Raw genomic sequence first — 27,500 nt, 5'->3', positions numbered from 1 at the left:
AGGGCTGTTTTAAGTTCCGTGGTTTCCTGTACTTGATGCTTCTACGTGGGTGCCCAGAATATATCTCTCCTTTCCTCTCCCACTCTCCCTCTCCCTCCCCCTCCCTCTATCTCTCTCTCTCCCTCTCTCTCTCTACACACACACACACACACACACACACACACACACACACACACGAAATGTTCTTGATCCACATAAATGACATGCTGTAAGAAAGAGCAGGTTAAAGTCATTTTTGCAGACGACACAAAGATAACGAAGAGGAAACAAGTTTAAGAAAAAATGCGATTTGTTTCGAAAGTGATTAAGCAAAACGTTTAAATGAAACCGAGTGTGGACATTTTTCTTGAGCATAAAAAAAATGCAAAGTATTGGAAATGAGTAAGATTTGAAATGGATCACTAGTTCAGTGGGAAGTGAAACAAGATCCGAGGAAAGGGATTTGGGAATATTGCGCATGGATGATTTATCATTCGATAAGTACATCAAGGTTGTGGGCGAGACACAGATTCTGATGACGAGCATAAAAACAGCAAATCCATTGTCACAAAGGCAGTGATCTCTTTAGCTCTTTTTGTTAACTTTGTGTGTCACAAACACTTCAATAAAACAATCTTCGTAAGAAATTTAGCATCACCCAGTCATCAATCCTAGGGATTGGAGAAGAATCTCCCTAAATTATTGAATCTATTCTCTATAATCCGTGCAGAATCTAGATCCATTTCCGTCTGATTTAGGAAAAAGCACACAGGGTGTGTTGGAAATAACGCTGAGAGACCGAAAGAGAGCAAGTGGGGTGAGAGAGAGCAGATTAGATTGAAAGATATTAAAGAGTTGGTGAAAGAGAGGAAGTGGAATTGGGCAGGTTTGTGCGAACGACCGATGAGCGATGGAGCAAATATGTTACTGAATGGACGCCGCGAAATGGGAAGCGTGGAAGAAGGAGACCAGACAGAAGGTGGAGAGACGAAATTGAGAAGTTTGCAGTAGTGACGTGGCAGAGGTTGGCGCGGTCGTATGAATCATGGAAGGTTATGAAGGAGTCCTTTGTTCAGCAGTGGACTCAAGATTGCTGATTTGATTGATTGATTAATTGATTGATTGACACAGGGTGAACTCCAGGGACTATTTCTATTTTCTATTTAATCATTCTTTAACATGTACTCCACCTCTTTTTTTATTATTTATCTTCTCCGAGGGTTCTCTCTGGGAATTGCTTGATTGGTGGTACATTCTCTACTTCAATATCATAAGTCGTTTACATTTGTTCTTCTAGGGAAATCAGGAAACATTTCCTTGTACTCATGAGTAATATCACTTACATTATTCTTCTGTTTAACATCCAAGTGCATTAGTGTATAATCTAGGTCACACGGTACAGTTGAATTCTGAAGAGTACGTCCATCACACTCAACTATTAGGTCCCGGTCTTCCCCAACAATTTCAACTCGTAATACCACCAGGAAGTTCGCTGGCTGAGCGGGTTAGGGCGTCGTTACTTGCGGCGAAGGTCGAGGGGATGGCGGTTCGAATCCTGCCACCGTCGAAAGTTGAACCAAAGGCATGGTTCTTTAAATTCCACACTACAAAGCTCTCTGTGAGGGGCACCGTCCTAGCCTTCCGATAAAGGGAGTTTGTGACGTTAAACCATATCATATCACTATACCACCACATACTAATTCTTGCTCATATACATTACTCTCACCATTCCTTTTGTACTATGGTCTAATCATGTTCATATGGCAGCTGAGTTTCTTTACGGCTTCCTGGGGGTTTCCATCGTATAGTTTACATCACCCATCCTCCTTTGTATTTTCCATGGACCACTGAATTTAGCTTTCAAGGGGTTTCCTTGCTTAGGGAATAGAACTAATACCTTATCTCCCGGTTTGAATTCCCTTACTTTGGATTTTACATCATACCATTTCTTTCTGTCACTTTTGGGATTTCTTCAAATTGTCCTTAGTTGTTTCTCTGGCCTTCATTAACTTATTCTTAAACTCACTCATATACTTTATAACGTTTGTTACCTTTTTATTTCCTAACCATTTCCTTTAACATACGCAAATGTCCAGGAACTAGCTCTAAAAGGCTAAACCCCGTTGATTCCTAAACAGCGTCTATCAATGCAGATAGTATGAGAGGTACGGCCTCACCCCACTCTCCTTCCATCTCTTCACAATACCTTTGCAAAGAGCTCTTTAAGGTTTGGTGGAATCTTTCTACACAACCCTGTGCTGTACCATTAATTTAGGTTCTTCCTTCACTTGATCCTGAAATGCGAACGGTATCGGCCTGGGCGTGTGGGCGGCCAGGGGCATCGCGTCGGCTTTCAGATGGATTCTCATGGGGGGGGGGACCCACCATCTTTCCTTGGGGGCGGTGCGTCGGTCATCCTTGGAGACCAGCACGTCACTAAATTCCCGTAGGAAGTAGTCGCGAACAGCGGCCGGTGAGCTGTCAACGGGTAGCGTTAGGTCGGCGCACCTGTTCGCGTATGTCACCGCCAGAAAGTCGAGCGGGACCATGGCCAAGCCGAAGGAAAGGAGGGGTGTTTGGATCTTCTCATGAACCCGTATGACAGTGGTGCAGACCCTGTCTCCGGGCGTCAAGGTAGCCCGGAAGCGTCCCGTTGCGGGGGGCATGTGAAATACGTCGGCTATGTACGGTGGCGCCTAGAACGGCGGCTGTAAGCTGGCTCTGGGTATCTAGTTCCGTCTGTGCTTCGTTCATGTACGCACCACCGATTCGCGTATCGTCCCATGTTTCACAGCTGCAAATTGCAACCAATTGTAGGCAATTGCAAGCAACCCTACTCACTGCGCCATGTTTCTTTGCAATCCTGCATGCAGAAGCAACATTGAAACGCAGGGGGCGGGGCGATTTATGCGTTTATTAATCAGTGGGTTATGGATACATGGGACCACTAGGTGCGCAGAGGAAGACAGACGGGTATCGACTGGCGTAGGGGCAACACCGTTCGCTACACAGCAAGGACGATGCCGCGCCTAGTAAAGTATGAAAATGGGCCTTGTTGGCCGTATGAAAGGGAAGCGTCATTTCTGGTTGGAGTACGCTACAACACTATGGTACCCTGGTCGATGCTAGTATCCTAGGCCAAAGCACTATACCACAATGATCAGTGGTCTCCTCCTCTGCGTCTTTCCATAAATGCCTCAAAGTTGCAATCCTCATTTGCTCATTCACCAATTCTTCCTTATTAATTACAGAATCAGGTCCAAGCTCAACCTCACATTCATCCTTTTCTTTCATTTCATGAGCCTTCACACGCTTATATCATGAACCCAAACTTACGTCCACTTCATCATCCTTGTCAGTAATTATCTCCCTCCTGACCCCCCCCCCACCTGACCCTATGCATGACCCTGTTCCTGACCCCGCGACTTTTCCTTCATTGAGGTCATCCGGGCCCTCATGTAGGCTGTCTGAGTTCCTGTTATACCCCCTTCCTTGTAACAGGATTATAATTGTCTTACCACTTCGCATATCTCATACTTTCCTGAAGAGAGCTAAAGGAAGCAGTCGGAATATAAAAGTTATGTTCTAACTTTTTCTTACACTCGGACTGTGGGTTGTCTGTGTGATATATATATATATATATATATATATATATATATATATATATATATATATATATGTATATATATGTATATATTATATATATATATGATATATATATATATATATATATATATATATATATATATATATATATATATATATATATATACATGTATGGAATCAGGTGAATATGCAAATAAAATTAATCAACAGATATCACAGCCTATTGTTTAGGTATTTATCCAAGAGAAACAACATATTCCAAATGTAGGCAGACCATTGGTATGTACAGGACAGGTTGTTGATGACAAGATTTTGAAGTCGCATGATAGTCTTCTCAATTTTACAATCTTGTTTCTTTTCCCAGAAGCAGATAGAGTGCGTTGATGATACAAGGTCATAATTGATAACCACAGTAAGATCCCTTCGCTATCCAATTTGGTATCAACATTTCCAAAGAAGCTATAATCGTACATAGTATTATTTTGACTAATTTTCGTAATTTACATCATCAGTGTTCTTGTGGAAAGTACCAAGTCACTATTTACAGGAATATGCATTATTTTCTTCCTTTTTTTCTTTTCTTCCTCCCTTCCTTCCATCTTTCCACCTACCCAGCTCGTTCGAGGTTGTCCACTTTTGGATTTGCTCTCCATGATTATCTCTGTAAGTCTTGGTTTTCCGTTTTCTTTTCATTGTCCTCCTTCTCCCTTTCGTTTGTCTCTTTCACATCTTTCCAGCTCCCCTCCCCACAACCTTCCATGCTCTCTTCCTGCTCTCTCTCTCTCATACACACACTCACTCTATTTCTCTCTCTCACTCACTCACTCAATCTCTCTCTCTCTCTCTCTCTCTCTCTCTCTCTCTCTCTCTCTCGAAAAATGTGGTTATAGTATTAGATTAAGTTAGGTACCGAAACAGCCATGCAAGGGCAAATAGGTCTGCTGTTGTTCGTGTGTCCATGCCCATGTAACTCCGTTCTTCTTTAGCTTTGACATCACCAACATTTTTCACTTAGTTACCGTCACTTGAACTGCTAGTACGACATAGTATGACTATTTCAGAAACAGTATTAGTATCGCTATCACGGAAACCGTTACGATTCTCACTAACGCCATCGCCATAACTGCGTCTTCAACGACCATTACATAACCATCATAACTACAGCCATCACCATCTTCACCTTCTCCATCACCATAACCATCACTACCACCGTCACCTTCACCATCATCACCACTACCACAACCACCACAATCACAACCGCCACCACTTCTGCTCTACCGTCTTCCGCCACAATTGGTTATCGTCGGTTGGCCAGCTTCCTCCTGTGGTGTATTTTGCAAGCCTTGTCTTGCGAAATTTCTGACCGGGCACGATTCTTCCTTCCTCTTCCTTGTCCAGCCCCTCCCATCCATTCTCTTCCTCCTTCCTTCCACTCCCACTCCCTTTCCACACTCCCACGCCTTTTTCAAGTACCATTACTCGAAAATCTAAGCTTAGTTCTTCGCACTTCCTTGCTGGCGTTTTTGTCCGTATGTTTAGTTTCCGATATTGCGTATACTCCTCCCCCTCCCTCCGTATCCCCTCCTCGTCGTGTTTCTAAACTCGCCTTTCGTTGTTCTTCTTGCCACCCCACGCGCACAACGTGCTTCCTTTATCTCATTTTGCATTCCTCACCCCTTCTCTCTCTCCTCATATTTACCCTTCTCTCTCTCCTCTCCTCTTCCTCTTTCTCCTTGATCCTTCTTTTTCTGTCTTCGCATGTCCTCAGTCTTTTTTCTCTCGCTGTTTTCTTGGTCCCTTCTTTCAATCCTCATTGTTCTTTCTCTGTATCCGTATTTCCCCACTCCCTGCCTCCTTCCCTTGTATCTCTGTTCTCCTAACCCCATCTTCCTGTCCTTTTCCCTCCTGTCTGTCCTTCTTGTCCTCTCTCATTGTCCGTCTGTCTCCCTTTTGGTCTTCTTGTGCCTTATCTCTGTTCTTCTCTTCTTGTCCCTTCCTTCTTTCATTCTTTCCCGTTTCCAGTTCTTCTTGCCTCTTCTCTTTGTTCTTCTTGTTTCCTCTCTGTCATTTGTTTCTCTTCTCTGCCCTGCTTGTTCTTTCTCTCTCTCTTTCTCTTTCTGTCCTTATTTTGCTCTTCTTTGGCCCACTGACCATATATTATCTAAGATAACCCCGAAACGCTACTATATTTTTCCTCAATCTTTGCTCTTCCTTACCCTCTCCTAACTTCCATTCCTTCACCTTCTCACCTTTTCTTCCTCTTGTCGAGCCTTTCTTCAGTCCTGTCTCCCTTTGCCCCGTCTTCGTTGCATTTGCCCCCTTCCTTTCTCACCTACCACGTCCAGAGTTCCGGCATCATTGCCTCCCCCCCCCCTCCATCCTTATAGACCCTCCACCTCCTTCAGCTCACGTCCCTCCCCAAGTCATCTTTACCCTTTTCCCAAGATATCTTCATCCATCCCCCAAGACATCTTTCGACTTCAATTTTGTTTTCGAGAAACTTTTTCCGCTCTTAATTTATTTTTGTTTGTTTTGAGATTTTTGTCGGGCTCTGGGTTATAGAAATATAAAAGAAAAAACATTTATTTGCTTGCAAACACTAAGTGAAAGATAATTCCATGAAACGTGAATATGAGGAAACTTATTATGATAAAAGCCGGTGGACGGACGAAGGTGATGGTAATCGGCCGGGAGGTGCACTCCACGTAGAAACCGTTAGACGATGTCGTCGCTGTAAGAAACAAAATAAGCAAATATCGTAATAGACTGAAAGACGGTTAAGACGTCTTTCCAGTCCAAGTAACCTTTTCCTGGTGGTGATGATGGTGATGATGATGGTAATAGTAGTGGTGATGGTGGTGGTGATGATGATGTTGGTGATGATGATGGGTGTTTTGGTGGTGGTGATGATAATGGTAGTAGTAGTGGCGATGGTGGCGATAATGATGGTGGTGGTGATGGTGGTGGTGATGATAGTGGTGCTGGTGATGATAATGATAATGGTGGTGGTGATGATTGTGATGGTGTCGGTGATGATATCCATTTGACCTTGGTTGATGACACTGGCATTAGGAGATTTGACGAACGACGGGCGTGCCGGCACGCTCGTGTAGTCTAGTGGAATGAAATTATTATACTGTATATATATTTTTTCTATTTTGGGAATTTTAGATATTCCCAGTTGAAAGAACTATCAAGGGGATTCCATAAGCCATGCTTCCTGTCCAAAAGCTGCCGTGATTTATTTCTGTCGTTTCTTAGCGTTTCCGTAATCAGTCGCGACGATTCTTGCTAGCTCTTACGTCATAGGCTACCTGACAGAATTATTTTGAGTACAGCATAGTTCAGTGACCGTCCAGAGGTAATTTTACACCCTTGAATTGGGAGATATATCTCGCTTGACCTCATTCTGGGGCGAAAGGTGTCTCATAGGCTTCCTTTGTCATTATAGCCCATTGTGCCAAGACGTCTTCGGGTCGAAGATGCCTAGAAAGTCTTCGGGGAAAGATGTCTTGAGACCAACGGCTCGCCGCTCTCTCTAGTAGCAAAGGCCTCCCCAGTCGACTTTACGGGATTGCAGTACAATGTTGTTGTTTTTTTTCTGCTTGAGTTGGAAAGGACGATAGTGTGAGACTAAAGTGTGTTTTGTGCAATGCCATAGGTTATTTGGGTTTGTGAAAGGATATATAGTGAAGGTTTTTAAACCCATCTAGATGAACTCCTTTCATATCTGGGACAGACTTTGCACGTCTTTATTTCTGCAAATTGTCCATTCCATTTAGCTCTTAGTGTGTGTGTAGGATTTTTGTTTTGGTGAATCCCAGGTGATTTAATCCAGTTGATTTGAGGGAAGGGCAAAAGGGTTGGGATTTTATACGGAATGGGATTTCGGTCGGTACAGTTGCTGCGAAAATGTCGTCTTCAAGTGAAACGGTAGATGTATCGCGCCATTTGATACCCGACGTCTGCTGTCTATCGACTCGGCTTCAGGATTGCTACGTTGTATGATCTTTTCAACATTGACGATGTCCGTAATAGATTCTGTTCAGGATACAAGTGGGCGAGGCGATTTATTTAAGTGTATTGGTGGTGACAGCCGGACAATTCGTCCCGAAAGTGGGTCTCGGTCACTAGGTATTCCTTTCAGTTGAAAGCCCTTCCCTCCAGCCGAACAAAAGATCAATAATCTACGTCGCCGCAGTGGAAGATTGAAACAACTATTCCGTTTTGTGATACACGATAATAAGCTGGGAAGGGGGGGGGGGTTGGCGTGGGTTTGAAACTTATGCCAAATAGGATCGAGTCCGTTCCAACAAGCCATGTGCCTGAGTTTGGCCCGTGTGGAGGAGGAGGAGGAGGAAGAGGAGGAGGAGGAGGAGGACAAGCAGGAGAGGAGGACTCGAGAGCTTCCTAAAGCTGTCCCAGCCTTCTGCACAATCCAGCCTGTGGGCGGGTGGAACCTCACTGCCCAGGGTTACCTACATTACGCAAACTCCTCCATGCAGGCAAGTAAAACCTGACTGCTCAAATCAAGGTACGGTTAATAATCCGTTGTGGGTGACCCGATAATAATTGCTTAGGGTGGGTTACGATGCATGACCCCACGATATGCAAGCAAGTCCATCTTCATTGTATAGGGCAAAGGTGAATAGATCGTTGTGGGTGAACAGAGGCTGATTGCTTAGGATGGGCTACGATGATCAAACCTCGATGCAGCAGAGCAAAACCTCTGCTCAGGGTATGGTATGGGAAATAAATCACTTATGCGGCTAGTACGGTCCTCGTTACTGTACATGGCAAGATACGTCGAACAAACAAATTCACTGTCCAGCTTCTAAGAGTTTGCATGAAAACATGGGCTTTGTTTGAGTAATGTACAAAAGAAAAAATCACAAAAGCTCATGGAAATTTTCTTTATGTGCAATAGCTTTAAGATGCACGAGTGCATGGGAAATATCTAAATTTGGAAAGTGAATAAAATTTAGTTTTAAACAGTCGACCCGAAGTGGAACCATCACTCTGCAATGTGTTGTTTGGATTTTCTCTCGGCTTGAGCATTTTTCAACATTTATGGCCGTGGTTGTTGAGCGACTAGTGCACTGACCTGATTTTCAACTTAGACGAGAATTAATCAGTTTTCATACATACATATATATATATATATATATATATATATATATATATATATATATATGTGTAAATTATATATATATATATTACTGTTGAATGCTAAAGCACATGTGGCATCAATGATTTTTAGAAAACATTTCTCTATCTTTTTCCCTTCATGGTTCAAACTCTGGAGGAAAGTACTATAATCGTCAGGAAAGTACTATAATCGTCAGAATGGTGCTCCATTTTATAAATCATTGATGCCACATGTGCTGTAGCATTCAACAGAAATTGTATATGGGAAAGATTTTGCCCAAAATGTTTATATATATATATATATATATATATATATATATATATATATATAATATATATATGTGTGTGTGTGTGTGTGTGTGTGTGTGTGTGTGTCTTTATGTGTGCGTGCGTGCATGCGTGCGTCTGCTGGGAGTGAATCAGTGTACCAGACCCCCACCCCACCCCCACCCTTTTGTCTTTGTGCGTCTCTTGTGTTGTGCAAGTCGTTGACGCATTTACCAAGGCTAAGATTTACCGTAAAGGAGTCGTACTGATTGCATATTGATTCAATATCTCGTGAGATCAGTAACAGACTATAGGTTGTATTAAAGGCTTATAGTGTTCGTGGTGGCATCAACTTCATGTAGGCTCCGACCATTCAGGCACGTTCAAGTATATATGTTTGTTGTACACGTGGACTTTTGTGTGTGTGTGTATTCACCATGGTCTTGGATCACGTGTTGGACTCGTGATCGAGTACTATTTCCCTCCCGGAGGAGAGCTCAGAGCTCATATATGACCGATCTATGGGTAATGTTGTGGGATTCGAACCCGGACCGCCGTAGTGGCAGCCGGGATTTCTACCACTGTGCCACATGTGTTTGTGTGTGTGTTAGAGTGTGTGTGTGTGTGCGCGCGCGCGAGCGCTTTGGCGCGTGTGTGTGTATGTTGTGTGCGTGTGTGCTTGCGTGTGTACACGCATGCGCGCTTGCGTTGTACGGATGAAGGCCTTGCAAGGCTTCATCCTGACAATGTTTCACCCCGTCGTGTCTGGTGTCCCTTCCAGTACACTGACAAGCTGTACGAATATTGAAGCGAAATTTTGTACGAATATTGAAGCGAGATGCTGTACGAATATTGAAGACCGGCGCCTTTATAGAGCTGAGGAGGGAATCAAGTTTTATAAAATACAATAATTGCGTTTCTTCTCAAGGGGAAAGGGTCGGAACATAGTGTGCAAGATGACTTGACGAGGTAAACTAGAAGTTTTGTAATGTAGAAATGGATAGTCAATAATTAAATGCACTGTTTTCTTTAATTTAGGAAATCCACCTCTTATATTTTGGGCACGCGCAAGATGACCAAAGACGGGCCACTTCCTGGATGTGAGTGCATGGAAAACTACATTTAATGTCCTCACATATTTTACGATCTTCATATGAACAATAATAGACGAGGATCCTCGAACGTCGACTTAGCATCAGAATTTGAGCATCCGAGCATGCATCATTGAGCATACATTGAGCATACATCACTAATGGTGATTTTAAGCAAGTCAGGCAAAGGAATTGGAAACCAGTTGTCAGCTAAAACGTTTAGTGGAATGGAAAAAAAAAGGACTTCACCATTAAACACCATCTGTACCTTCAACATTTCGAGAAAGGAAATGACAGAAGCCCCAGAAGTAATACAGCGTTAACTAGACCAAGCCATTCAGGGCAGCACGTGTCTTAGACTAGAACCATAAATGGTTAGCTTAGCTTTGAAAGGAACAGAAGCGAGTCAAGAACGCAAGCTCACTACGCTTGTATCTATCATACATTTAGATAAATAAGGTAGTGGCTGTAACGCAGAAATAGGAGGGAACTACTTCGCCCACCGCGTAGTAAGTAGGATACAATCTCAGCCGAAATTTATACTTTTCAAATTCAATTAGATAAACACCCAAGTAAAATACTTATGCCTCAGTTGTTTGGGTACCTTGGTCGTTATTTAGTTCTTTGTCTTATTTAGTTTTATTTGTTTGCATTCAGTCTCGTTATGGACCGAAAGGTCTTCTGTTAGGATGCTCTGTCACTGCAGCTCTTTGTGTCATAAGTGCGCACGACACTTCTCAGGAAAAACTTGATGTTATGAATAATTTTAGCTTAGCTTTCTAGGAATATGATTAAGTTAAATAACAAAGGGATAGATTGATAGATAAACGAATTAATAAATAAATAGATAAATAAATAAATTAATCAATTATAAATATAAATTTACAAAAATCTTTTACCTCCCCCTAAAGAAAAATAGGAAAATATGGTCATGAACATAATAAACGAAAGAAAATGGGAATAACAAAACAGAAAATGGGTACATGAAATAAACACAAGGTGAGAAAAGCTCAGCGAAAATATTTTTTTTATAATGTTGACAATTTTTGATATGTTAAACAAGATCATATTTATATATAAAAATTATACACTAACAACACTTTCACCATGCACATGATTGTAAACAAGCGGCAAGACGGAAATAAAAAGAGCTTTGCATGAAAATGGGAGCTACAAAAAAGGTGACAAATAAAAAAACATACTGGTATACATATGAAAACTCTCACAGAAATAATAGTTTTTTCAAGTGCAGGCACATAAAAAGAGTGGACGAAAATACACAAAATAAAAACAAGTAAATGAATAGATGAATTAGTAAATAGACAAAGAAATAGATGAATATATTAATAGAGAAATAGATGAATTAGTAAATAGACAAAGAAATAGATAAATATATTAACAGATAGATAAATGAATAAATGAATAAGTATATAAAAATATGAAAAATTATAAAAAGCAAACAATTTAATGGAAAACTCAAGAAGACTGCGTACAGCGAAACTAAAAATAAAACGAAAACAAGGGAAGGAACATCAGGTAGACGAAAATCATAAATCTGTGGCAAGACTCAACTGACTGTATATATGTGTGTGTATATGTGCGCGTGGTTGTGTGTGTGCGTGCGTGTTTGCGTGTATGTGTGCATACGCCTTTGCGTGTGTGTGTGTGCGTGCGTGCGTGTTTGTGTATGTGCGTGCGTGTTTGTGTGTGTGTACGTGCGTGTTTGTGTGTGTGTGCGCGTGTGTGTTTGTGCGTGTGTGTGTGTGTGTGTGTGTGTGTGTATGTGTGCGTGTAGTATGCAAACTCATGCACACACTGCCGGGCAAATGATGGACCAATTGCTCGGCTGAATTGTTCTTCCCCATACCTGTCGAACTATGTGTGTTGTACGTAATAAAAGTACAAATTCTGCCTCGTCATGGTACACGAAACAAAAAATACTCCAAGTATTGTGCATTTCACATGTCTGCGAACCTACGTGGCCCACAGGTGTGTGTGCATGTGATTCACCATGTTCTTTGAATCACGTGTTGGACTTGTGATCGACAGCTATTTCCCACCCGGAAGAGAGCTCAGAGCTCGCATATGACCGATCTATGGGTAATGCTGTGACCTTACACGCACACACACCCAACTCCCCGCCCACGAGAGCTGGAGTAACGATCCGCAACGCAACGATACTGAAATTATTTCAACCCTGGGCGGAATTCGAACCCTGACCTCCGTAGTGGCAGCTGGGAACTCTACCAACGGCGCCACGAGTGTGTGGGTGTGTGTCTGTGTATGTGTATGTGCGTGCATGTGTGTATACCTTGCCTTGTGTATTTAACAATAAGTACACAAGCGCGGGACGGTTAATTGCACGCCCAGGTGCCTCAGGGCATCTCGTCCCGTGGATGGATCCTGCTTCGCCCGAGACAAATGCCCCATTTCTTGTGCTCTTAGTGTGAAGGCTGCGACTTATTGTACGCCAGGGGTGGGGGTGGGGGTGGGGGGTGGTGTGGGGGGTGATATGCCCCTCTGTCCCGGCACGCCGTATTGCATCACCAGACACCACAAGACAAGGGTCTGGAACCACTGCTTCCTGGTTCCTTCGTCTAAAACCCACCACGCCCATACCACCCCCCGTAGATAAAAAAAGATAAATATTTCTTCCGTGGTAGGTGATTCAAACAATGCCCGTGTTATGTAAACCCCCCTACAGGAATTAAGTATTTGTTTACGTGTGCGTTTCGTGGTCTGCCGTTTTCTTTTATTTGGCAAGAAAGATTTCTGAGGGAAGTTTCTCCTGGGTGTGACTTTTAGCATTTGGCCGAAAACCGCTTCAGCCTCTCACTTTCTCTCTCTTGTTTTCTACTCGGCGTTGTTGCCGTCCTCTCTTATGATGCAGCTGATTTCTCTCTCTCTCTCTTTGTCTCTTTCTCTGTGTTTGTCTGTCAGTCTCTCTCAATCTCTTTCTCTGTGTTTTTGTCTGTCTGTCTGTCTCTGTTTTTCTTTCTCATCCTTCATGCCGGGTCCACCACAAGTAACTAATCTTGTCCATATATATATATATATATATATATATATATATATATATATATATATATATATATATATATATATATATGTACAACACTGAATGGGTCCCAGTGACTAGAGATACATTTTTATCAACCACAATCCACTTTAATTCTAAACCATCAACATCGGAAGAACAGTGGAGGCACACACACACACACACACACACACACACACACACACACACATATATATATATATATATATACACATGTGTGTTTGTGTGTGTGTGTGTATGCATGTATGTATGCATGTATGACCCATCTATGGGCCAGGCTAGTCGAAAAAAAAAAAAAAAAAAAGTTAAGGTCATGCGCAGTTCGGACGAGTGCCAGAGTTCACACAGGGTAATTAAACTCTCCGTTAAAATCAAATATTATTAATGCGTATAAGAATAACACATACAACATAAATTGACATCGAATATGAAAACATTGAAATAAATGTTACATGAATTAAATTGATGATTATTTACAAAGTAGAGCAGCTAGATGTGCTTTTGTATACAGCACGTAAGAACATGTGAGCGAAACGAAGTCTTGATTATGGTATAGACGATTCTTGATTCTGGTTTCTAGAAGTCGCACTAACAGAAAAACCGTTTTGGCCGGCTCTCCAGTCTCGGGAACAAATGGGTAGTTTGAGCTGTGACGCTGATGCACGATAACTTCTGGTAGGTGAAGTTTCTGGAAGTCGGGATCACGTAAGATATTGGTTGATGTTTCGTAGTTGAGAAATAACAGTGTCGAGTCGCACTTAGTCCAGCAGCAGTCTGGAGATGTCCGAAACAATTCGGAAAAGCACGAAGGCTTTGCACTTCGCGTGGAGATGAGCAATTGTTGTGGTCCAAAGGTCTTATTTAGTGGGGTTGTCGTAATCGACAGATGTAGAACAATTTCACCGTAGATTCAGATGGGCCCTGGACGTCTGCTTCTTTACTTGTATTATCTGTTCTTTTCTCGTTCTGGATATCTCTGCTTCTCTTCTCTATTGCCTTTGTGTCTCTCTCGGGTCGCTCACTGCTTCGCCTTATATAGCTCGGGAATGGGTGCTTACGTTTCGGGGATGCCAAAACGTATCTAGGTAGGTAGTTTAAGCACCTTCTACCAATGGGAAAGCAGAATGAGCTTTCCCGCCAAATTATGTTACGTTTCTGAGCTTGGCGTCATCTGACAGTACGTACAAGTGCGCCTCAACAGACGGGTATTGCGCAGTGCTTAACATTTTAAGAAATACACATTATAATATACACTATACATCAAAGTCACGCAAGGCGTGCCTTAAAAATACATACAGGAGACTTCATTCACACAAGGGGGTGACACTGCACGACCACAGGATTCTATTCGCGCTAAGGACGTGACAGTATACATATGTAATATGTGTATATGTATATATATATTGTGTGTGTATATGAGAGAATGAAAGGAGAAGGAGAAAATACAGGTAGTTACTCGGTGAACAGCTCGGTTCGCAAGAAGTCGGTTCGCCTTTGGTCGTGAAATAGTCACTTTCGATTTTAGCGGGGCATCTGTGTCCTTCAGATAATAACAACACTAAGTGGTTTATGTAATGATATCTGTGGTTAACAACTTTCTCCTCTTTTTGCAGGTGCGTTGCTCTTGACAAGTGGATCGGCACTTCAAGGGGTTAAGGACCCTTGCAGTGATTGGGCAAAGATTGGACAAGAGGTAAAGTGATTCCCCAGTCGAGCTCTCCCTGCCCCTCAGTCTGCCTCCCTTCCTTCTCTATTTTCGTCACCGCCAACCTGTGCCATATACTTCCCTTTTATTAATATCTTGCATTTTTTTTTTCAAATTCACCCTCCTTCCCTCCCCTCCTCTCTTTCTTTATCTCTATATCTCTTTATCTATCTGTCTATCTCTCTCTTTCTCTTCCTTTAACTGAAATTAAAAAATGTAAAATCATGGAATTGAGTCGAAACAAAGGAAATAAAAAAAGGTCGCCTAGATGATATAAAACGAGAGATGAAATAATAGCAGAGGCAAAGGAGGAAATTAATCTTAATCAGAGATGATCTGTCCCCAGAAATTGATATAAAGAGAATAATAGGTGAGGCATGTAAATTGGTAAAGAATATAAGAGTTGCGTTTCATGACATGGATGGGGACATGAAGAAGTAATTGGAAGTCTGATGCTTCCCTGAGTGGAATATGCATCACACCTTAAGATAAAAGATAGAGAGGATACAGATGACAAAAACCAATATGAACACAAGAATAAGATGTGGAAAGTGTGTGAGGAAAGAAAAAAAAAAGGGGATTTCCCTCCAATGGAACAACAATAAGGAAGAAGTGACATGATGAATAGACCGGAAATAGGTACAGTAAAAGTGAGGAGAGAGGACATGCTGGTATGGGATGAAAGAGCAACAAGAGGTCATAGACAATGTTTAAAAGCAAGACTACAGATGCCTGAATAGAATCGCCAATGACGACGATGTCAATCAAATAATTTCGACAGTTGTCCCCGGGTTCGAACCGAGACTTGCGGTGTGGCAGGCCGTCGCGTTACCAACTATGCTATTCGGTTCGAGTCCGGGGGCAGCTGTCGGAATTATTTGAAGCCTACAGATGTTACAAGGTTATTTCCACATCGAAGTTTGGATTTATGGCGCAAATTACGTATAAATACAGTCCAACAACATAAAACGCATATAAAGCAGAGTTTGATAAGTGGAAACAAAGAGACGGGACTGTGTCCCAACTCAGAAGACTCTGAGGAAAACTTTAGCTTGATGATTACACAAACAGACGTAAGTGCACGCGCACTCGATTCCATAAGATATGTATGATATCTGGACGCGGATGACGGTTGACGTCAAGTCAAGGAACTTGGCTTACGTCAGCCTTCAAGTTACTGAGGTCACGTGACTTGTCTCAGAGATGACCAAAGGGTGTGAGGGAAGACCGACCGAAGGGACGCTAATTAAGACATGGTTGAATTGGGCCAGGTAAATCGTATCAACAAAAGAGATAAATCGGGAGTCGTCTCGGGAGACAATCAAGAATGGTTCACAGGGCTGGAGAAGGCAAAGATTAGTCGTTGTTACCTCGTGTGTGCTTAATTATAGCTTGGCACGCTTCACATATTATCCTGGCGTAAAAAACTCTGGGAAAGGATAAGTGGTAAGCTGAATTATATTCTTTGTATTCCTTCGTATAAGTTGCAAAATGTTTGTATGCCTTTGTAAGAGAATAAAGGATTACCTAGTCAGTCCTTTGTAGAATTCCTGTGATGTTTTCACCACACAGATTCAACTTGCTGGTTATTTATGTTTTTTCATATAAATATTGCCTTACGACGAAAGTGTGTCAGTTGGAGAAAACATGCACACATTGATTACAAAACCAGATTTACCGGGTGTTTGGGAAGTGCGTGACTGCGCATACTTCCCATCTCGTTAAGTTCTATTTTTGTGTACCCATAGCCCCGCGTGAAGCTTAGGCGTCTTTGTGTAGATCATTCGCTCACATGCATTCACGCTTGTTCTAGCCAGAAGCATATACGTCGTTTCTGTAACCGGTGAACACTGTCGTCGTTCTAGTACGTCGATGTTTTGCGGGTAGTTGGACGGCATGACGTAATGTCGTCTCTTCAGGTCGCACCTCGTCGTTCTGCCAGTGGACGACGGTGCGATGTAATATCGTGCTTAGTTCAGAGAGCATGACGACGTTTTGCAAGTGACGACGGCGTGACGTAGCGTCGTCTGTATGGGGATCTCTTGTAACTATAACAATGTTTATGTGTCATATGTGTACTGACTGGTATTACTCATGAGTGTCTCTGGTCCCCTCAACCCCCTATGTATGTTTGTCCGTGTGACTTAATGTAGAATAATAACCTGATGAGGACTACAATGGAAATAAGCGTTCATGCTTTTCGTGTTATTCTCGGCAATTTACATTTATTATTTCGAACTATGTGTTCTTGTCATTATTTGCACTTCTTGTACATTGATTTATTGCCAAATAAAGTCTATCTATCTATCTATCTGACATGTGATAGGAACGACGTACATTCGGGACACTGCCGTTTTCTATACCGAAGAAGCGCTTTAAGCTGTGGTTGATACTTGAGCTTCGACTTTGTACAGCCATCCCTCGGCTGAACCTTAACAGCGTGAGTCCCTCCCTCCGGCCTCCACCTCCACCCCCATTTTTTTTTCCACACTGCCCTATGTGGAGAACTGGTGTTTGTGAGGGGGTGGAGGGTGGAAGGGGTGGAAGGGGGGTGGGTGGAGCAGTATGAGAATTGAGCAAGGAAATACCACCCTTTTATCCCAATCAGACGTGGAATGACGTTTCAAAATTTACTGCACGAAAAGTTCACTTCCGCGAGTTTGCAATTTATTGCAGACAGATTACAACATCCACGCAGGATATACAGTATGCTGAGAATACTTCTCAGCTGAATAGAAATAACATTATAAAACCTTGATAAAGTTTTATTTCTTCAGTGGTAACGAGAAGAAAAATATAAAGCGACATTTTATTTATTAATATATTTATTTTTATTTTATTTTATATATTTTTTTAGTTTACTTTTTCTAATTTTTTTAAAGGTGTACAATTTAAAATGGCACCGGCTGGTCTACTTCTTCTTGAGGCTTCAAACCCCTTGTGCGCTTGGAAACTTGATTCCAAATTTGTGGCCGCGCAGGACCTAAACAAGGCCGAACCTGGCATTGTCGAGAGAGGGAGAGAGAGAGAGAGGGAGAGAGAGAGAGAGAGAGAGACTGATTCAGTGTCCCACTAAGGTAAAGCAAGTCTATGAACGTATCAAACTCGTTTGCGACAACCCCGAATCTTATCCTCCCTTCCTCCCTCTCTCCCTGCCGCCCTCCCCTGACGTCGCCTGTAGTTCGCACCTAAACATCGCTTTTCCTCGTCCTTTCCGAGCCGTTTTGCGTAGGAAGCCCTTCCTCAAGGTCCCAGGTGGCCGCTGCGTCTTCGTATGGTCAGCGGGGAACCGCACAGCCGAGCGGAAATAAGGCGGTTAGGAACAAGGCTTGGTCTGGGGGGAGGGGACGGGAGGGGAGGTGGAGGTGGGGACGTGCCCTTATATGGCAGCACAAGGTGTTCCTGCTGCAGACACTCTTTCAGGTTGACTGTGCCTGTCTGCCTGTCTGTCTGCCTGCTTATTTATCCAATCGACCTTTGTTCTGCTACGCCCCCCCAAAAAATTAAATAATTATTTTCCAATAGGTCCCCTCCTCAGCGAAGGAACTACTGGACTCACTCGAACTCGGAACAATTTTACTTACCAAGCTTAACCTAATCTTCTTTGACATACAAGAATAATCATGATACGTGGAATGCACGGGCATTCACGTCGTCAAAATATCGTGAGGGGTGGTGGGAGTGATGACGTCAACCGAAGTGCAGGACTACTGTGTATAGACTTGTAACGGACCCAGAGGGAAGGGACCCGCTTGGGAAGAAGTCTGTTTTCGTGATGCGCACCGAACTGGAGTTTGTCTGCCTGTATAGATCTGTCCAGGAGACATTAGAAAACGGAACTGTTTTGTTTTACTCTGCTCATCACGCCGGGATCTTCCTCTATTCCAGCATCGGCGTCCGGGCAGGTGGTGGATACTGAAGGAAGGTCGTGGTAACCCGGTGGTTATAATATTCAGCTCCTTGATGTGAGGTTTCCTGGGTTTGGGGCTGTTTACCTCTGTGTACGTTTCATTAGCTTCTTGCACGTTGTACAGAATCTCTCCCCTGGGTTTGTAACTCCTCACGATCTAGTTTATTGAGGTCTGAAGATTCTGCAACTCGTGGGGAGGGAAGTCTATCAACTTTCATTCTGTCGAAGGTGGGAGTAGGGGTGCCAACTGCCACGGAGATTAATAAAATCGCCTGGCAGCTGCCAGAATGGAAGGCGTGTCACCATGGAAGGAATGGGTCGCTTGGGACAGGCTGTAACCCTTTGCCTAGTGAGGGGAAGGGACGCCATGAGATTAATGAGACGGTTTAGCTATAGTTTGAGTAAAAGGAAAAGTATCGCCCAGTTTGGTGGAAGGAAGCCACACTTGTAATGGTTATTGTGTGGGGTGTTACCTCTTTCATAGGAAGTATTATGACGCTGTCGTTACCAGTAAGAAGTAGAATAAGAAAGTAATGGTTTCTGAAAACTGCGTGACTTAAGACTTTCGCTGCCCCTGGGGAGGGCTTCCCCTTGTCTGAATAAAATCGCCTGACGGCAGCCAGAGCAAATAGCCGTGAATGTCAGTTAGATTGGGGGTTCCCCTGGGCTATATGAAGCCAGAAGGCGGCCGCCAGGAACGGGGGAAAAAAATTGTGGGCCGTGAATGACAGTGTCAGGGTTTGAGGCACCAGCTAGTCTCTAGCTTCAGTAGGGCCTTGTTCTCTTCTTTGCCGCCTCAGTGACATTCTGAATGATGGACGGCGCCATCGCGACAAGATGTATTTCATATCTTTCTGTCTGGTTAACGGGGAACTTTTTCTCTCTCTCTCTCCATCAAAGATCGTGACCACAAGGTGATGTAAGTTTGTCATGGTACGTCACTCGCGACCTCGAACCTTGGGCGGATTAAAATCATTTGGCGGCAGGAGAATTGAGTGTTTTATAACCGTAAGCATGTGTTTCATGGGGGCTTACCTGTCGAGTAGGACTTCACTGGATGTGACGTTGAATCTGTCAAGGACACAAGACGTCGGGTTCGAAACGGAGGGAAGATGAGGATATCGAACAACTCTCTCTCTCTCTCTCTCTCTTTCTCTTTTCTCTTATTTTTTCTCTATTTATCTGCGTGTGTGTATGTGTCATCATTATTAGAGTAAATCATGAATACTCTAATAATTATTTTGACCACATCACTAACAAGATGATGAATAAGTTCCTTTGTAAAGGAAGTTCCCCTTGGCCTACTTATTTGAATGTCATTATCGGAACATCTACGTAAAAAAGACACACAAATATAAAGAGATATGATTAAAAAAAGAACTGTAAAACAATTAATGAGAATGAAGAAATAAGGTTACTTTGCTATTACAACAGCCCTAAATCCTGCTCCTTAGTGATTAAAAACGAATTGTATAGCCCTACTAAGACTATATCTAGGACAAATGTAGTGTACCAATTCCATTGTTATACCGAGGAATGTACGCGTCGCATTAGTTCATACATAGGTCATACTAGATATTCTTTAAGTAGAAGGTTATATTTGCATATACAGAATGGTACCATAAAGCAAAATATGAAACGACACCATAATAAGGATATCAGCAGAGATGAATCAATAAATAGCACCAAAATAATTGCTACCGGCGGGAACTTCAGGGGATTGCAAATGTTGGAGGCATTATTAATCCGAGAGAATTTCCCGTCAATCAATATCCAAGCGGACCTGACATCAACAGCGAGTCTCTTTAACTCCGCGATACGCCATAACGTAAAGAGGTCACCACAACCTCCACACCTCCACCTACCACCCATAACCTCAGCTTACGACCCGCCGGGGAGAGGTTAGCCGGTGAGGTCAACAGTAGTACATAAGCTTTCAAAACATAGCGAGTTTACACATTTCATACTGTAACTACCCTACGTCGTATGTAATATTGTATTTGTCAAAATATGTGTCATTTAATGCTGGTAGTATTTTACTATTGTAAATTAATTGTTATAGATATAATTCTGATGATGTCCCCTTGAGGACGAAACGTCAAAAATATATCACATAGCTACATTAGGTGATTTAATATATGCTTATCCCCCTAATACAAGAAAATTAATAAGAACTTATGAAAACCTTATGAAAAAGTTTAATAACCGTGAGAATGTTGTCATTTTCAACTCTATATGCATATATATATATATATATATATATATATATATGCATATATATATATATATGCATATATATATATATATATGTATATATATATATATATATATATATATATATATATATATATATATACATATATATTAATATTTTTAACCGCATTATTTTATTTATTAATTTTCATGTAACCAGCGTTCATTCATACATTTATTTGGCGAGTTGTAAGTGTTGTCCCAAGCCAGATGCATTAGGGTCTTCATGGCGAACGTTGTGAGTTGCGAATTCCCACTATCTCGATATGTCATATCGCACCCCACCCCTCTTTTTTTTTGGGGGGGGGAGGGTCGACTTTCCTACGTGCGAAGAACTTCTACCAAGTTCGCGAAGGAAGAGGAGGAGAAGGACGAGGAGGAGTGAAAGGCGAGGGTTGACATTGATAAGTATGTCGTCTCCGTTTTCTTTGAATCGGGAGGGTTTTTCTTCTTAGTAGGTTTTGGTTGTGAGTAGAGGTGATTCCTCTTGAAGGAATGAAGCGTCACTCGTTAAATCGAGATTCTTTCGTCCGTTGAATGAGCGTGCATTGTCTCCCAACGAATTGTAGGGTTTTGTATTCTGAATTGCGAGGCTTTCAACGCTAATTTGTCTGGCTTGCGATCAGTAAGTAGCAGGGCTTCCCCTGTCAAAACATTACCATGAATTCCGTCGAACTGGAATTAAATTTGTTTCACTAATGTTTCAGAACAGTTGGATTGTAACATTCCAATCTCATTGATTTTTTTTACTATTATTTTTTAAATTATTTATTTATATATTTATTTTTTCATTTCCTATTTCTTCTTGCGTGACCATTCACCAGAGAACACAGAACACTTCATATTGTGATGCCACACATTAACAATCACTAAACAATAATACGATACAATAATTTCTAATTATATTCATTTCTAATACCGGACAAACTTCGGGATATAACGGATCAGTCCGTTATTTCCATCGGATATGACGGATCTGTCCGGTATTTTCATCGGATATAACGGATATGTCGGTTATTTCCATCGGATATAACGGATCTGTCCGTTATTTCCATCGGATATAGCGGATCTGTCCGTTATTGCCATCGGATATAACGGATCTGTCCGTTATTTCCATCGGATATAACGGATCTGTCCTTTATTTTCATCGGATATAACGAATCTGTCCGTTATTTCCATCGGATATAACGGATCTGTCCGTTATTTCCATCGGGTATAACGGATCTGTCCGTTATTTCCATCGGGTATAACGGATCCTCGGTTATAACGGATCTTCGGATATAACGACAGACCCATGTCCCTCATATCGTCCGTTGTATCGAAGGTTTACTGTATACTCGTATCTCCCTGGATCCACAAGGAAGCTGTTGCCGGTTACCCGAAGGCCGCGGGTCTTCTGCAATAGAGACCATGAGCAACGGATTTTTTGGTCCCGCGTGACGTCACTCTGAGATCAAAACGGGTTCTCGATAGGTCGAAATCTCGTTTCGTCCAGTGTCGACCCCTCGAATGGGTAAGACTGTCTGGTGCTAAAATGTCATCCATTTTTGCCATCAGTTTTCGAAAGAGTCCAAAAGAGTAACTTCATTCCTGGGGCAAATTCCCCTCCCCCCTCCCCCGCCTCGCCCCTTTACTGAAAGAATACAAAGGTTTTGGGCAAGAAATTACTATCCCTCTGCGTGGTGTCAGGGTAACCATTCACCATGGTCTTGGACCACGTGTTGGACTCGTGATCGACAGTTATTAACCTCCCGGATGAGAGCTCAGAGCTCGTATGACCGATCTATGTGTAATATTGTGACCTTACACTCGCACACACACACCCAACTCCCCGCCCACGAGAGTTGTAGTAATACCCCGCAGCGCATCGATACTGTAATTATTTCATCCCTGGGCGGGAGTCGAACCCGGACCGCCGTAGTGGCAGGCGAGAACTCTAACCACAGCGCCACAAATTGTCTCTGTGCATAACATAGTTCCAGGAAGAGAAGAGTATCCGTGGCGGTCTAGCATCATCAGTTTTAATCACTTTTGAAAAGTATACGCGACCAGTTAACCTTCCTTCAACGTACGCCAGTTAATTCTCCCCCCCCCCAAGCGAAAACAATGAAGGGAAAAAAATTGATGACTCTTTAGCGGATCAAAAATCTATAAGGGAACCAACCTGGTATTGACCAAGGGATTAACTGCAAAAGGTTAAAGTTTTTTTTTTTTCTGACAGCAGATATAGTTCAGGTGCGCAGGTATTTTTTTTTTTTTTTTTTTGTCATACAGGATTTGGAGTTCATACCCTTAGCTTCTGTAAATAGTACAAGTCAAGTCACCCTGGGGGATATGTCACTATTTTCAAAAGTCTGCTATATTTGGAGATATTAATCTCGCATTTTATCGGAGGACAATTCTAGAGGTTGTCTCTCTCTCTCTCTCTCTCTCTCTCTCTCTCTCTCTCTCTCTCTCTCTCTCTCTCTCTCTCTCTCTCTCTCTCGTAAGCCGTTTAGGTCTTGCTCTTTTAATCTGTACATGTTTAAAGATCCTGATCTCTTTGGTCTTTTTTATTTACATAATCTTTTGAGCAATCATGTATGGCAAATGTAAAAATAATTGTGTTGAGAATAGTAACAAATTGATGACTGTTTTTGCGATGAATGCTGTTATTATTATTATCATTACCATCAATATTGTTATCAATATTAGTATTGTTATCATCATCAGTTATCATCATCATCATCATCATCATCATCATCGGTGCTGTTACTATTATTATTACTATTGTTGTGATCATTATTAATATTGCTATTATTATTATAATTATCATTAATGATTATGTAAACACACACACACACACACACACACACACACACACACACACACACACACACACACACACACACACACACACACACACACACACACACACACACACACACGACTCGCTTGGCGCAGTGGTAGAGTTCCCGGCTGCCACAACGGCGGTCCGGGTTTGAATCCCGCCCAGGGGAGAAATAATTTCAGCATCACTGCGCTACGAGTCGTTACTCCAACTCATGGGCGGAGAGTTGGGTGTGTGTGTGTGTGTGTGTAAAGTCACAGCATTATCCATATAACGGTCATATATGAGCTCTGAGCTCTCTTCCGGGAGGGAAATAGCTTTCGATCACGAGTCCAACACGTGATCCAAGACCATGGTGAATCACACGCACACGATGCTGAGTTTTTATTCAAGGGTAATCGAAATGATCTAAGAGAAAGATGGTTGGGTGGGCTTCACTTGGATCTAAAGGAAAGCATAAAATGGTCTAAAAGTAAAAATAAAAAGGATCTAAGGGAAAGGCACAAAAAAGATCTAAAAGGAAAGCATAATCATTTCACAAAAATATGTTCTGTAAGGTGAAACACATAGGGCATCTTATGATTAATTTGCTGGAACGGATGAGAGACTTTTTAAACAACAGGTTGATAAGGAAAATAATCAAGGACAATATAGGGGGATGGATGGAGGGAAGTTACTAGTGGAGTACCACAGTGGTCAGTGTTAGCGCCGATGATATTCTTCCATTATGTTAATGATATGATGGATAATTCAAGCAGCTGGGCTAACTTGTTTGCCAGTAATGCAAATTTTATCAGGAGAATAAGGAACATGAAGGATTGTTGTTTGTTTTAGGATGATGTAGGTAGAATACATGAGTAGACCAGCAGTTACAATTTAATTTCGATGTGAAGAAGTGCAAGATATTGAAAATGGGTGTACGTAAGAATAGCCCATCACTGCTGCATGGAATAGGTAATTATTAGATTAAAAAATTGAGGAAGATAGATATCTGGGAGTCATGGTTATTGAAAATTTGTTATCAGAAACACACATCAAAAGGATTACTGGGGAAACTTGAAACCAATTGCGCCATCAAGACGGTTAAGTCACTAACACTTGTCACGTGTTAGCCCAGGTTCGAGTCCTTGGCCGTACCACGTTTCAATTTCTGCATGTTGGCCTCCTCGAGTCTCTCGATGTTGATGGCTTAGAATTAAAGTGTATTGTGGTTGATAAAAATGTACATCTGTTCACTGGGACCCATTCAGTGTTGTACACACACACACACACACACACACACACACACACACACACACACACACACACACACACACACACACACACCTGTAGGTGGCGCAGTTGGTAGAACGATGAACTACAAGCATGGTGGTGCGCGTAGTGCTTGGTTCGAATCCTGCCCAGGGCCGAAATTAATTTCGGTACAGCTGCGCTTCGGGTCGTTACTCTGACTCTCGTGGGCGGGGAGTTGGGGGTGTGTGTGTGTGAAAGGTCATAGCATTACCCATAGATCGGACCTACGAGCTCTGAGCTCTCTTCCAGGAGGGAAATAGCTGTCGATCACGAGTCCAACACGTGATCCAAAGACCAAGTGAATACATATATATATATATATATATATATATATATATATATATATATATATAATTGTGTGTGTGTGTGTGTATTTATATACATGTACACACTGGCACGCATACACACAAACACTCATACAAACGTAAACACACACACACACACACACACACACACACACACACACACACACACACACACACACACACACATACACACACACACGCATCACACACAGAAAAGAATCAATCCACAGAAAGTCAGCAGGAATTAGTGGAAGCCAACTGATTCAATTTAGTAAAGAAATTGAAGTTTTCTCCAAAAAGTTAGGCGGCAATGTTTTAAAACTGAAGCATCAATGAGAAACAGTTGGACTACCAATTCAGACAACTGACGTAGATGGCTTTCTCACATAAATACCGTCTTGGTACCGGAGGAATAAGACGCTGAATAGTGAGATCGTGTTAAAGTGGCTCGAGAACTGAAGATATGGACCAAAAGGTCTCCTGTCGGCATGCTCCGCCTTTGTAATCCTTTGAATAGTTTAATCACGTGACATTACTTTTTATGTATACATTGTGACGAATGTGGATTGGAGGTAAAGGAAACACTGGCTGAGGGAAATACTTTTATTCCTGACTAGTTTCGCCTGAGTGGCTTCTTCAGAGGAATAGAGTTTGAAGTCAAGTTATATATTGACCAACTTGACTTCAAACTCTATTCCTCTGAAGAAGCCACTCAGGCGAAACTAGTCAGGAATAAAAGTATTTCCCTCAGCCCGTGTTCCCTTTACCTCCTATCCACATTATTCTTTATCCTGAAGCATCCATTTTCTTTTCCCCGAAGTCAGTTACTGAGAGAGAAAGTGGGTTGTGAGGACGGGTTCCACAACTGAAGATAGTCTGGTCAGCACCGCCATTAAATGTAAACAAAATTGGCATCTGAGAAGCTGAATGCAAATATAATGTCGCTTAAACTCGGGTGGGCATGAACGCCCGCACGTATATGTGCACGCGTGTGTATGTGTGTTTTGTATGTTTTTAGGTGTTTTGTGAGTGCATTGCGTGTGTTTACTTAATTGAAGCTCACAGGGAAGGAGCGATCGTGTGTGTGTGTTTGTGTGTGTGTAAACGTGTATGTGTGTATGCGTATGTGTGTGGATGTAAACGTGTGTGTGTGTGTGTGTGTGTGTGTGTGTATCACGATTTCAGCCTGATGACGTGGAGTTTTGCGGGTGAAGTTTGATTGGCTAAGTTGAAGAGAAGTTGAGATGACTTGGAAAGAGAAGAGGAAAGAGAGAGAGAGAGAGAGAGAGAGGAGAATGAATGAAGAAGAAGCGGAGAAGGAGGGAAGTCAACTGGATCGACCAGAGTATGAGGCTGATAGCCTCAACCAGCTGCACTGAACAGCTGGAACAGCTGGCACGCTCTTCCCCACCTCCACCGCCACCGCTAATACCACTAAGGCTAATACCGACACCACTAAAATCACCACTAATATCGCCACCGGTAACAACCACATTAAACAACCATCACTATTACTCAAGTCAGTGTTGCTTTCTAAGATCAGTATTGCTTTTTGAGATCTCAACTGCGTATACCACCGCTGCCACCAGCGTCACTAACCCCAACCACAACCACCACCACCACTAACATCGCCACCAGTAACACCACATTACACAACCATGATTATTACTGAAGTCTGTTATGCTTTCTAAGATCGGTGCTGCTTTTTGAGATCTCCCACCGCTGCCACCAGCGTCACTATCCACACCACCACCACCACCACAACCACCTTAACCACCACAACCACAACCACCACAACCACCACAACCACCTTAGCCACCACAACCACCACCGCCACAACCACCATCACAACCACCTTAACCACCACAACTACAACCACCTTAACCACCACAACCACCTTAACCACTACAACCACCTTATCCACCACAACCACCTTAACCACCACAACCACCACCACTACAACCACCTTAACCACCACAACCACAACCACCACCACAACCACCTTAACCACCACCACAACCACCTTAATCACCACCACAACCACCACAACACCAC

At 42.4% G+C, this 27,500-nt stretch overlaps 1 protein-coding gene across 6 annotated transcripts in view; it reads left to right on the top strand.

Moving 5' to 3' along the window:
- Positions 1-27,500, top strand: part of LOC143028414 (uncharacterized) — a 254,050-nt gene that overhangs the window by 114,378 nt on the left and 112,172 nt on the right. For 3 of the 6 annotated variants that reach the window (XM_076190456.1, XM_076190457.1, XM_076190455.1), the window contains one exon: positions 14,763-14,842. The exons of the other annotated variants lie outside the window; for them this stretch is intronic. The gene's annotated coding sequence lies outside the window, so the exon portion shown is untranslated. The remainder of the gene's footprint in view (positions 1-14,762; positions 14,843-27,500) is intronic. 6 annotated transcript variants of the gene reach the window in all.

The sequence above is a fragment of the Oratosquilla oratoria genome, chromosome 9 (genome assembly GCF_046742065.1).
Source record: "Oratosquilla oratoria isolate Oo_2021 chromosome 9, ASM4674206v1, whole genome shotgun sequence".
Lineage (NCBI taxonomy): Eukaryota > Metazoa > Arthropoda > Malacostraca > Stomatopoda > Squillidae > Oratosquilla > Oratosquilla oratoria.
This window is presented reverse-complemented; position numbering and strand designations above follow the sequence as displayed.